The 14,367-nt window shown below is 40.0% G+C and overlaps 1 pseudogene; it reads left to right on the top strand.

Moving 5' to 3' along the window:
* The first annotated feature begins 10,308 nt into the window (after nucleotides 1-10,308).
* On the top strand, nucleotides 10,309-11,122 carry LOC103193624 (annotated as a pseudogene).
* Nucleotides 11,123-14,367: the final 3,245 nt, after the last annotated feature.

Raw genomic sequence — 14,367 nt, 5'->3', positions numbered from 1 at the left:
TCTCTAGCCTGCCCCTACCCTCCCTGGCCTGCAAAAGGCCTGCACATTTGCTTGTACTGGTCTCTTCACATTTGTTTGTACTGGTCTCTTCACATTTGTATTAGAGATCCATAGAACTATCAGCTGCTACCCAGGTGGCATCTGCAGAATTTCTTCCTCATCTTCTGATAATGTCTCCCACAAAGCCTTGCCCAGGTGTACTCACTTGGTAAATTCTGCAGTATCCCCTCCTGCTGCTGGAGACCCCCTAAAGTTTCTCTATGGGAGTAGATAGACCTTGTTTCTCTCCTTTTCTACATCTTCTCCCAAATTTCTCCACCAAACATACACTTTTTACATTGTGTCAGGAAAGCAATCATACCTTTCACTCTGGAAGACAGAATAGAATGACATGGTGTTATTGGTACATACCACTGAATTGTTTTCAACTCATAATGACCCCTGTATATGACAGAATGAAACACTGCCCAGTCCTGTGCCATCTGCATAATTGTTGCCATGCTTGAGCCCATGGGCACAGCCACTGTGTCAATCTACCTCATTGAGAATCTTCTCCTTTTTTGCTGAGCCTCTACTTTAAACCCAGGGAGGGGTCATTGTGAGTCAGATCTGCCTTGATGTCATTGAGTTTGGTTTTTGGTTTGGTTCTACTTTACCAAGCATGATATCCTTCTCCAAGGATTGGTCCCTTCTGACAAAATGACCCAAGTACAAGAGAGGTAGAATGTGTGCACATGTGTGTATGTGCGTGTGTGTGTGTCCATGCATGAATGCCAACATGCAGATACCACTCTTTCCATGCTACTGTGGCTTGCTTCTTCACCAAAGAATCACCTGTAAGTACATAGTGGCTGGTAACATGACTGATCTCTGGAACTAACCTCCTTTTGAAACACTCCCAAACACTCCATCTCCAAAAACATACCCACTTCACATGCTCCAGTAAACCAATTGTTGTTGAGTTGAGTATGACTCATGGTGACCCTATTTTTATCAGAGCAGTGTATCAGGTTTTCAGTGGCTATGACCTTTTGGAAAGAGATTGCCAAGCCTTCCTTCCAAGGCACCTCTGGATGGATTTGAACCACCAACCTTTTGGTTAGTAACTGAGCACCATTTACACCATTCAGGGCCTCCATTTATATGCTACTTGTACCTAAACTCTTTTCTTTGTTTTCACCCATAACTGCTCTAGCAAAGTCATTTGCCACTAAGCTTATGTTGTGCCATTCTGAAACTTTTAGGAGGAACATTATTACCCATTGAATACAAAGGCCATGCTAAATATGAAAGAAGCTCTAAGGACAGCTTCACTCCAGTATTTCCTTAAGTCTTTCCTGGTACCAGAAAAACACAGCTCACGAGCTGCTACTTCTCTCTTCTATGCATGTGGATGAACAAAACCCCCTGTCATCAAGCTGATTCTGACTCATAGTGATAGAGTGGAACCACCCCATAGGATTTTTAAGGCCAGAAATCTTTATGGATATAGACTTCCACATCTTTTTCACATGGAACAACGGTGGGTTTGAAATGCTGACCCTTTAGTTAGCAGCCAAGTGCTTAACTACTGCACAACCAGGACTCCTATGTGCACGGCAGCCATTATTAATTAATCATGGGACTCTTTCTTATGCAGTCTATCTCCACACAGTGTTATAGGCAGGCACCACCAATCAAGTAGCCCTGGCAGATGAGGAAAAGCCTGTGAACCAAATGGGCCTATTAAGTTCTTTTAGCCACTACAACCACTGCCCTTCAAATAGTGGGAAGACAGATTTCTCCTATGAAAACAAGTCCTGCTTTCATGAATTGCTTTGAGGTAAGGTCCCAGACATTGCATTTATGTTGCAAAGTGCTTTTGAGCAATACCTTTCAACTTTTGTCTTCAGGAAAATCAATGGAAAAAAGAAAGCTACGGACTGGAGATTCACATCCAATACAGTAGGCAGTAGCCACAGGTAGCTCTTTAAATTTAAATGAAGATGAATAAAATTGAAAATTCAGTTCCTCTCTGCACTTGCCATGTTCCAAATGCTCAATAGCCATGTGTGGCTAATGGCTACTGTATTAGATGGAGCATATGTAGAACATTTTCACCATCACACATGGTTCTACAGGACAGCAATGAAGTAACTAGAGGTTGTGTTCGGTATCCTAAAGAGGTATTTCTTTTTACACATTGTCATCTACTCAACACCTTCTTCTTTCCCAAAATGGACCATATGGTCTTCTGCCAACTAAGCAAAAACAGCATGTTAACTCTAGGATGTAATTAAAAGCAGATGATGCAAGGTCTTAAATGGGAAGGTGTAGGAGCTGAACAAGACCCCTAAGTATTTCAGTTATCATGCTTTTGCAAGGAAATTGCCGTCTGGCTTCCAATGCTGTCTAGCATCTCCCATTGAACGTAAAAATAATCTTGTTCTTTTTTTTTGCCCCTTAAGTTTAGCAACATGTATGAGACAGGAGCACAAAATCCATTTTGTGAGCCCCCAGCTTCCTGTTAACATGACATTAGTGGAAGAACCCAACCTATGATTATATTAAAAAGGGAAAATAACTGAACAAGAGAAGGCTAGGATTTGATCTTTCTACTGGGTAAATTTAGTTGCCTGAGAAACAGGAGGAAATTATTTTAGTGCCGACGTAATAAAACATCATCTGAATTTGCTTTTTCTCTCTCACTCAGAAACTATAGTTACCTTTGTTGTGGCAGGAAAAAGAGGGAATGTGGTAGAAGGAGACAGTCATTCATACTATTTCCTTTGATATTTTGTTCCAATTTTGCTTTTTTAATTTTCTGCCAGCATTTATAATTGTCTGGTGAAATTTATGTATCTAGTTCTTCTCCTAAAAATGGGTGGCATTTGAATGTTACCAAATTAATATGAATGTGATGCAGTGGACATAATTGCTTTCTAGAGAAATCTCATCTTTATGACTCACTGTTAGAGCCAAAAATGTGAGGCCAAAAGTTCCTAGAGCATCATTATACCTGATTTCTATGCACATTTTCCTAAGCAAGCTGTTTTTCGGGAAATGAGGTCTGCTGGATCTTTTCTTCTGGTCTCCCTGTTGTCTCAAATTAGAATGTTCAGAAAATAATAATTCAATGCACTTGGGAGATTTGGGTATAGTGTATTCCAGCAAAATAGTCATGTATGCATGTTGCCAATGTATTAGAAATTGGTTTTGAATTTTACTCATTAAAACCATGGCCTTTGTAGTTTACAAGCTTTGTGGTTCTGGGTTTCTGGATTGTAGCTCCACCATTTCCAAACCAATAAAACCAAACTCACTGCCATCAAATCATTTACAACTCATAGCAACCCCCATACTCAGTGGCTGAAATAGTCAAAGAAGGAGTACTCAGTTCTAGCCCCCTCAACTTGTGGATGAATGTACCATACGTTGCATATACACTTCTGGAAGTGACTTGAGCTGCCTTTAGAGTAAAGGAATAAAGAAAAGTGAATTTTTAAGGCATGCAAGAGCACAATCTCATTAATGCATCCACTACTCCTTAAGTATTTATTGTGACTGTATTAGGGCTGAAGTTTGCCTTACCATGATCTAGGAAAAAAACAATTTATTAAGCTAATTAGGAATGTAAATTATTTTATAAGAAATGGTTCAAAACATGAGTTTTGGAGCCCATTAGACCCAGGTTTGTGTCCTGGTTCTGTATCACATATGACTTTGAGGCAAATTATTTAACTTCCATGACCTTTAGTTTTCTCATCTATGAATTAAGGCTATCAACACCTATGTTGTTGTTGTCATTGTTAGGTGAGGTCAGTAGTCTCTGACTCATAGTGACCCTTTGGGAAGGAAATGGGCTAAGAGTACGTTAATTTTGTGGCAGAAACCTGTAATTACAGCTCCTGCTCACAGGGGGATGGCTATTCCTAGGTTTATTGAGAGTTGAGTAGTTAGGATGAAAGAGTGGAGAAGGAGACCCAATAAATTTGTTGAGCCAATGAACAAGAGCAATGAAATTAGCGTGAGTGAGCATGTTTGACCTTTGGTTTTGTGCATAGGTGTTAGTTGTTTCAGGATGAGTTTAACTAACCATTGTTGTACAGCTGATAGACAGTAATTAATCAGTTTGAGGAAGGATATAGTGAAAAATGGAATGCAATGATTAAAAGAACAACAGGCAGGCCTATTAATGTAGGTGTAGGGAATGAGGCAAATAGATTTTTTTCGTTTTGTTTCTCATGGTGTATTGTGTAGTTGAGTTTTTAGAGTTTTGGGAGTGGGCTAGTGTGTAAGTTTAGAGATAGTTGTTTGGAATAAGATGAAAAGAGTAAAGATTATAGAAATGATTATAATAAATCATGGTGTTGTGTCTAGTTGTGGCATGTCACTGAGGAGAGGTTTATATTCTCAATCTTTAACTTAAAAGGTTAGTGCTTAATTTAGCTTCTTAGTGACTTAGATTATGGATGAAGATCAAGCTCAAGGATGATAGGCATGAAGATATGGTTTGCCCTGCAGATCTGACAGCACTGACCATAAAATAGATCAGGTCAAGTAGAAGTTAGTGTTGATTGATTTAGTCATCCGGGAATAGCATCAGTTTTTAGGCCTAGGGATGGGACAGCTCATGAGTGTAGTACATCCTCTGATGAGATAAGTATGCGAATAGGGAGTTCTATTGGGAGGACAGGAGCTCTGGTAGCGTAGTGCCTAAGGCACTTGACTGCTAACCAGAAGGCTGGTGGTTCAAACCCACCAGCCACTCCTCGGAAGGAAGATGGGGCAATCTACTTCTGTAGTGACACTGCCTTGGAAATCCAAGGAGGGGTTGCTATGAGTCGGGTCCGACTCGATGGCACATAACAACAACAACAACAACATTGGGAGGACAACCCAATTATCTACTTCCAGTAATCAGAGCTCTCTGGGTTTTAGATCAGTTGTAGGGATTGTATAGGAGTCAAAGGTTAGGTCATTGTAGTCCCTGTATTCATAGCTTCAATATCACTGGTGTCCTATGGTTTTGACTGTTAATGAGGGGTTATTAATTTTGTCTATCATGTAAAGAATTTGTAGTGATGGAAATATGATGAGAATTAGAATACTTACAGGGAAAATTGTTCAAATTGCCTCTGCCTCTTGTGCGTCCATAGTGCTGGTGTGAGTTAGTTTGGTTGTGAGTATGAGTGAGATAATGTAGAGGACTAGAGAACTAATTAGGTATACCATTATTAAAGTATGGTAGTGGAAGTGAAGTAGCTCTTCTGACTGGGGTTGAGGCATCTTGGAATCCTAATTGAAATGGATAGGCCATAGAGATATACAGAGGTTTAACCTGTAAATTAACCTTGACAAGTTATATAATAGTTTTACTAATATCTCTCTTATCAAGAAAGTAATAATGGCTATTGAGTTGGCTGGAAACCATCTTTTGAGGGTTCAATTCCTTCCTTTCTCGTCTAGGCTTTAGTCAAAGTAGGTTCTTTGAATCTGTGATATGGGGGAGGGCAGCCGTGGAGTCACTCGAGATTATTGTTGTTATGTGCTGTCGAGTTGGACCTGACTTGAGATTAGTTGTGGTTAATTTGACTGTGGTTATTTCTCGTTTGGAAGGGAATGCTTCTCAGATGATGAAAATGATTAAGATGACTGTTGTTAGTGAAATAAATGATCCTATTGGTGAGAGAGGGAGCTCTGGTAGCATAGTGGCTAAGGCACTTGACTGCTAACCAGAAAGCTGGTGGTTCAAACCCACCAGCCACTCCTCGGAAGGAAGGTTGGGCAATCCTACTTCCGTAGTGATACTGCCTCGGAAACCCAAGGAGGGGTCGCTATGAGTCGGGGCCGACTCGACGGCACATAACAACAACAACAACAATTGGTGAGAGAGTATTCCATGTAGTATATGCATCTGGGTAATCAGAATAGTGACGTGGTATACCAGATAGACCTACGAAGTGTTGGGGGACAAATGTAAGATTTACATCTACAAATATAACAATAAAATGGATTTTTGCTCAGGTTAGATTAAGTGTATATCCTGAAAATAGAGGAAATCGGTGGACAAAACCTCCTATAATAGCAACAACAGAATGAAACACTGCCTGGTCCTATGCCAGCCTCACAATGCTTGATATACCTGAGTCCACTATTATAGACAGTGTTGTGCCAACCCATCTCATTGAGGGCTTTCCCCTTTTTTTTGCTGACCCTCCACTTTACCAAGAATGATGTCCTTCTCCAGGGAATGGTCCCTTCTGACAACATGACCAAAGGAGATAAGATGAAGTCTGGCCATTCTCGCTTCCAAAGAGCATTCCAGCTGCACTTCTTCCAGGACAGATTTGTTAGTTCTTCTGACAGTCCATGGTACCTTCAGTATTCTTTATCAACACCATAACTTATCATAAAGGTTAAAGGAAACAATATGTGTATATATATATATATATATATATATGTGTGTGTGTGTGTGTGTGTGTGTGTGTATACATATGTATATGTATGTGTGTGTGTGTGTGTGTATATATATATATATGTTTTTTAATAGTGTCATTAATATTATTGACTAGAAAATCAAGATATTTTTAAAAGAACTTTATATGCTTGATGTGGCAAAAAGGGTGAATATTCACAGCTTTTCTCCCTTTCCCATCCTCTTGGGAAGAGTCAATGTTTGTGCTGTCAAACTGCAAGCTGAGGGGGCCTTAACAGGGTAAGTAATTAAAGTTGTGAGAGGAAAGAAACACAGCAGGCAGGTCAATTTACAAAATAAAAGCCCTTCTAAGAAAGAAAAGATAAAAAATGAATCTATAACTCTAGGGGACTGGGAGAGAAGAGCTGTGATTAAGAGCCTGCAGTCTGTACATGGAGTTCTTGGGTTCAAATCTCTGTTCTACCATGTGCCTAGATAAGCATATGCAAGTTGTTTTACCTCTGTGTTATAGTTCCTTGCCTGTGAACAGGGCATTGTAGCAGTATCTACCTTAGGATTCCATCACCCATCTTTTAGTTTGTTATATTATGGTGGTTTTTGTGTTGCTGTGCTAGAAACTATGCCACCAGTATTTAGAATACCGAGAGAGTCACCCATGGTGGATGGGTTTCAGGAAAGCTTTCAGACTAAGACCATGAAGAAATTAGCCAATGAAAACCCTATGGAATATTGTCTGGAATAGTGTTGGAAAATAAGCCCCATAGGTTGGAAAGCACTAAAATACACAGTGGCCTCAACAATTGACTCAAGCATACTAATTATTGTGAAGTTGGCACAGGACCAGGCAGTGTTTTGTTCTTTGGTAGATGGGGTTACAATGAGTAACCACAAGCATAGGATTATCCTGAGGATCAGATGACCCAATGTCAAGTGCTTGGTAGATGTACATATAAGAACTTGATAAATGTTATGTTTATTGCCATTGCTACGTTTCTATGGCACTCTTATGGACTGTTTATGAATCAAATCATTCAATACTCAGGACACCCTACAAAACAGGAACTCTTATTATTCCCATTTTATAGATGACAAAACTGAGGCACAGAAGGTTCAAGTATCTTGCCCAAGGCCACACAACAAGTAAACAGTAGACGCTGGATTCAAATCCACATACTCAGATGCTAGATTTGCACTTTTATCCCTTATGCCATTCTGCATCTTGAGTGTGAAAGTGTCTGATTTTAAGATAAGCCACCTCTTGAGCAGTTTGCCTTGTTTTACAGATGCTTGATTTACACAGATGCTTGATTTATACAAACCTGCTATTTAAAATATGGTTCACAGATAAGCAGATCAACAGCACCTGGGAACAGAATCTCAGGTCCCACCCAGATTCTTGAATCAGAAGATGGATTTTAACAAGCTCTCCAGATGCTTCGTGCTAACATTCAAGTCTCATATTAAAGTCTGAGAAGCCCTGATCCAGAATATGAATCTTTATGGCTGGTGGACACTGTCATTCATGTCTCCACCCCCTGCAGTGTCCAGCACAGTGCCTGCCACCTAAGAGTAGATCTACTCTTGATCATCCGAGGAATGTTGAATAGGAAATAAATGGGCACGATCCAGTGGAAGAACCCCTGGCTTATCTCTGGACAAGTGGATGATGCTCAGTGGCGCTTGTGTCTGACAAAGCACCAGACCAGAGCAGGTGCCCATGCACATTTCTTAAATTGAGATGGAACATTGTACAATCGAGACATCCAGCCCCCTAGCCTTCCCTGGCTGTGCTGCAGCAGTTAGAAAGGCCGAATCATGCCAAGGCCAGCAGAACAGTGATTATGCACTTACTCTTAACACAGTTTTAAAACAAGCTATGCTCAATTGGTTCCCTAGTGAACTCAAGCTGATTCCATTGCTTCCCTCTTGAGCTCTCTTTTGTCTTGGCGTTGTTTGCATCTCATTCAGAAACTAATTAAGTTTCAGAATCAGAGTATGGATATGGTGAAGTGTTGTTTTTTTATAACCTAAATTATCTGAGTGAAAGGAAAATTATAATTTACTTCTAAAATTTACCAAAGTCAGCTTTCACCAAATTAATTCTCGACTAACATTATTTTCCGTAAAACCAGGGTATTGTATGAAAGGCAACAAAGAAGGTTTAAATAGGCCATGGACAATGTATTGATAATCTGGTCCTATTAATCCTGTTCTCTAACAGAGTGTGAAATTACTTGTTTATTCCACTTATCTGAGGCGGGAGGTAGCCGATCACTCGTTGACAGAGCCATATTTTGTGATCACCTTTCAGCAGGGAGCTTTAGCCCTGCTAAGACCAAACAATTTGACTTCACTGGCCTGTGTACCACCTCAGAAGTCAAGGTCAAGATTGTGATTATCTCTGGGCAAGCACAGGAACTAATGAGTTCCAGTATATCTGAGTAGGGCTTTCAGCTGTGCATGGGCAGAGGGAGTGAAGATGGAGGGCCTAGGTACAATTGTGAAAAGTAGGGAGGTTTTTTTTTTTTTTTCCTCCCCAATACTCCTCATCTTTCTTGTATCCCATTCTCCATAGATGTACCTTATGTTGGTTTCATCATGAGTCCACAAATATTGTCAAGATGAGCACTATTGAGGATGCATTAATGCATGAGAAGTAGTCTTTGATCTAAACAAGCTTGTTTTTTTAAAAAATTTCGATTTTGGAATGCCTCTTGAATCTACTTATATTGGTTAGCTGTTGTTGTATAACAAAATTACCTCAAGTTAGCAGCTTAAAACAGCTAAAACGTATTTTCAACACATTCTTTATCTTACAGTTTCTGTAGCCAAGAGTCTGGCCACACATTAGCTGGGTTCTCTGCTATATTAGTTTCCTAGTACTGCTTAACATAAACATCACTCTTTTAATACAGGTGGCTTTTTAAAAACAGAGATTTTTCTCACAGTTCTGGATGTTGAAAGTCCAAATCAGGGTCTTGACCATGTCGATTCATTCCTTGTCAGTAGCCCCTGACATTCCTTCGTTCTTTGGTGATCCTCACATGACAGCTGTCTTCACCCATATGTGCTCATCATCCTTTCTGATTTCCTCCCTAATTGGCTACTTGGCTGTAATCTAATTAACATAACAAATAAATCCTATCTTCAAACAGTGTTATATCCACAAGTGTGTTGTTGTTGTTATGTGCCATCAAGTCAGACCCGACTTATAACGACCCCTCCTTGGGTTTCCTTGGTATCACTATGGAAGTAGATTGCCCAACCTTCCTTCTGAGGAGTGGCTGGTGGGTTTGTACCGCCAGCCTTCTGGTTAGCAGTCAAGTGCCTTAGGCACTATGCTACCAGAGCTCCTTCCATAAGTATAAGGGTTAGGATTCAACACATATTTGCAGGGTTGTGTATGGGGGGACACACAATTTAATTAGTAACATTTGCTTTAGAGTTTCACAAGGTTGCCATTCAGTGTCAGCCAGAGTTGTGGTTTCCTCTGAAGTACTACTGGAGAACCATTAACTTGCAAGTTCATATATTTGTTGAAAGAATTCAGTTCCTTTCAGCCTAGTACACTGAGGGCCTAATTACATCTAATTGCAGAAGTGATATCTCATTACTTGTGCTATATTTTATTGATTAAATATAAGTCACAGGTCACACCCATACTGAAGGAGAGGGTATCACACAAGGCCATGAATACCAGAATGTGGGGCTTATGGGGGTCATTTTAACATCTCACTCCTGATTTGTGTTCCAGCTGCTCTGTTCTAGTTCAGTTCTCTTCCAGGCAGGAAACAGAATCATCTCTGTTGACTCAAGAGATTTGAATGAAAGGACTATTTACAGTGTTGTGTTGAGTGTTAAAAGACCCCTTTGGCTCTCTGAGCAGCACCATGGCAGTTTGCAAGAATAAGCACCTTATAAAAGGTGGCAAAAAAGGAGCCTAGAGGAAAGTGATTGATCCATTTTCTAAGAAAAATTGGTATGATGTTAAAGCGCAAGCTATGTTCAATATAAGAAATATTGGGAAAATACTAGTCACAAGGACTCAAGGAACCAAAATTGCATCTGATGGCCTTAAGGGTCATGTTTTTGAAGTAAGCCTTGCTGATCTGCAGAACGATGAAGTTGTGTTTAGAAAATTCAAGTTAATTACTGAGGATGTTCAGGGCAAAAACCACCTGACCACCTTCCATGGCATGGATCTTATCCATGACAAAATGTGCTCCATGGTCAAAAAATGGCAGACCACAATTGATGCTCATGTTGATATCAAGACTACAGATGGTTATTTGCTTTGTCTGTTCTGTGTTGGTTTTACTTAAAAAAAAAAAAAAAAAAAAAAACCACAACAATCAGATTCAGAAGACCTCTTGTGCTCAGCACCAACAGGTCCACCAAATCTGGAAGAAAATGATGGAAATCATGACCCAAGAGTTGCAAACAAATGACTTGAAAGAAGTGGTCAATAAATTGATTCCAGATGGCATTGGGGAGGACATAGAAAAGGGTTGCCAATCTATCTATCCTCTCCTTGATGTATTTGTTAATAAAGTAAAAATGCTGAAGAAGTCCAAATTTGAATTGGGACAACTCATGGGGCTTCATGGTGAAGGTAGTAGTTCTGGAAAAGCTACAGGAGATGAGACAGGTGCTAAAGTTGAACAAGCTGACGGCTATGAACCACCAGTTCAAGAATCTGTTTAAAATTCAGACTTTTAATGGTGACAAATAAAAAAATCTTATTTGTGAAGAAAAAAAAAAAAGAAGAGTTAAGAGACCCAACATGGTAACCACAGTGGTGAAATAGATCCTACTGATGCTCTGCTAGATCCTTTTTATCCAGCAGGAGTTTCTATGCCTCAGTGGTGGTGACTGTTATCTGCTAATGGCTTATAGATTCCCCTTTCTGGGGAACTGCTTGATTGCTCTAAGTCACTGGACCTAAGAGGTTATGCCTCCAGTCCTAGCATGATTGACTGGCATGGGCATTGGAAAGAAATATGCTGTACTCCTTCTCCCTTCCAAGGTCTTATAGTGGGACAGCCCTTGAGTCTAACCTATCAGTAAACTAGCCATAGAAGTCAGCCTCATAGGATCCCAGAGCAGGAAAAGAAGAGTGGAGAATCAGTAGGGAGAGGACGAATAGGTAATGACTGGCATAGCAGCCTTAAAACCTACTGCCCTCAAGTTGATTCTGACTTATAGTGACCTGCATAGGTTTCCCAAGGCTGTAAATCTTTATGGACTCAGACTGTCCTATCATTCTACTCTGGACTGGCTGGTGGGTTCAAACTACAAGGCACCCCCAAAGCTCCTTCTCTCATTTATTGCAGTCCAGCCACCATATCAGTACCAGACTGATCTTTAGCTTAGTTGATCATGTCCATATCCAAGTGCTAAATCCTCCAAGGTTTTCCCATTGCCTAAAGGAGTGAGCCTTTATATTAAATACTTATATAATTATAAATATTTGGATCACATACCCCATCAATAAACAAAAGAAAAATCTCTGAACATGCACCCTCAGTACACTTGTTTATTCATTTAGAAACTATTTAAATTTACCATCTGTCTTGGTTCTCTAGTGCTGCTATAACAGATATGCCACAAGTGGATAACTTTAACAAACAAGGATTTATTTTTTTACAGTTTAGGAGGCTAGAAGTCTGAGTTCAATGTGCCAGCTCTAGGGACTGAATGAAGGCCCCTCAACCTTGGGCTTCAGCTCTGCCTCTTGCTCTTGGCCCACTGGAGCTGGAGGTGTCTCTTAACTCAGGCAGCTGCTGGCTGCTGAGGCTGACAAACCCAGGGTCAACAAGTAAAACGGCACAGTTCCAAGGTTAGCAAGCAACATGACAGGCCACTAGTTCAAGTCCAGAAACAGTCCCAAAATTGGCAGGCAACATGGCAGGCCCCTGATGACTCAGCCAAATGTAGGATCCAGATGTGCCAAGAAGCTAGAGACCTCTAAAGCATCTCTTTAAATATTTGAGGCAGCCATATCCTGAAGGCAACTAATTAGCTGCTCATAGCAGATTCCACCATGGAGTTGATTGCAACACATTCAATCTCACATGGGGAATAATTGCATCCAGCCACTCAAAACCACAGCCCAGCCAAGTTGACACATAACCTTAACTACCACATCATCATTAACTAATAACTCAGAGTACTTATATACACTTTTGGAAGGAAGACTGGGCAATCTACTTCCATAGAGATACTGCCTTGGAAATCCAATGAGGGGTTGCTATGAGTAGAATCTACTTGAAGGCATTGAGGTGGTTTTTTTTTTTTTTTTGTATATCCACTTAGCATAGGATACACCATTAATAATTGTGTATATCAATCCATATTTAAAAAAATCTTGATAATTAAAAATATTTTGGACAGCTTATTGTCATATATCACATGATTAGATTGTCACCATTTTTAACCAAGTTAAGGTGGCTGATCCAAACCTCATATTGGGAGTAGACATGCCACATCTGCATTACATGTTGTTTGCTTGTATCTGCATGGTTTTCAATCATGAATGTCTTTGTAGTAATCTGCAGTTTTTTGGGGGGAGTGGGTGCTTAAAGTAGATACTTTCATCTTACATCCACTTAACTAGGCACATATGAACCAACTGAAAATGAATAAATGAAAGAAGATGAGACTGTTGACCTCTCTATCTTGTGTTACTCTCACATTTCACATCAGATATCTTGTGCATTGTACATGATGTATGACTCCCTGTCATATGGACCAGGAGAGAACTTTTGGCAAATGTGGATTCCCATGGAGCCAGCTGATGCACTGAGAAGAACATTGATTGAAGAATAATTACCTGTATCAAGATGATAAAGCAGCTTCACAGTATTAGTAGAGCTGGCACCATTGTTTTACTATTTGCCTTGTGAACATGTGAGAGTTAGTTATCAGCTCATTGTATGAATCCTCAGATGAACCTTCTGTATCTCGTAGGTGGCTGTGTGTTCTTAGATGGAGGGTAATATCCAGATTGAATGGGCTTCAGAGGTAGAAGGCTTGTTGAACTTTGATTTTAAAGTAATAGCAGTAAATCTAACATTATGAAGGATTTCCTCTTGAGAACAGTCAGACTACAATAAGAATGGCTACCACATATGGAATATCTTCTATATACCTGGCACTGTGCTAATCACTTTACATATATTTTTTCATCTGCTGTTCATGGTAACTCTTAAAGATATTATTAGAGAAGTTAAGTACCCTGTCCATGGTCACACAGTTAGTGAATGGAGGAGCCAGAAGTTGAAACTGGAACTATGTCTCTTTGATAGAGTCTTATTTCATTATACTTGACTATTAAGACCAGGCTTTAGAGATGAAGTCCCATGCTGTAGAAAACACTTATGTTCTGTAGACTGGGTCAATAGTTATGGGTGAGAGAAGATTAAACTCTAGAAGGAGATGGGTATGGGCATGAGCCTTGTAGGATAAGTGACAAAAGAGATTTCAGTGATTCCCAGAGATAAGGGAGGTTGCTCAGGACTACAGAATGTGAATTACCAAGCCACTTAATGCATTGGCAGTAGTGGAATTTCAGGAAGACATTGGTTGAAGAATAAGCTATCCTTATAAAAAAAAAAGTTGATGAAGAGGGTTCACAACATTCTTCTAACCCTGTCTGAACACATGGCTATCTTCCTACCAACTGATTTCTTCCCTCCATAACTTTGCTATAAATTTCATTACAGTCATGTCCTGTCTTCTGTGTTACTCTAATAATTGGTCTACTCACAAGTTTAGGGTTATTGTTGTTAGGTGATGTCAGGTTGGCTCTGACTCATATACAATGCAAACACAATGCACTGCCATCCAGTTGGAGCTGACTCATAGTGACCCCTCCTTGGGTTTCCGAGGCAGTATCACTATGGAAGTAGATTGCCCAACCTTCCTTCTGAGGAGTGGCTGGTGGGTTT

This window comes from Orycteropus afer, unplaced genomic scaffold, assembly GCF_000298275.1.
Source record: "Orycteropus afer afer isolate SDZICR_OR568_19922 unplaced genomic scaffold, OryAfe1.0 scaffold00003, whole genome shotgun sequence".
NCBI classification, from domain to species: domain Eukaryota; kingdom Metazoa; phylum Chordata; class Mammalia; order Tubulidentata; family Orycteropodidae; genus Orycteropus; species Orycteropus afer.
The sequence above is the reverse complement of the archived record's forward strand: the minus strand, read 5'-3'. Positions and strand labels throughout refer to the sequence as shown.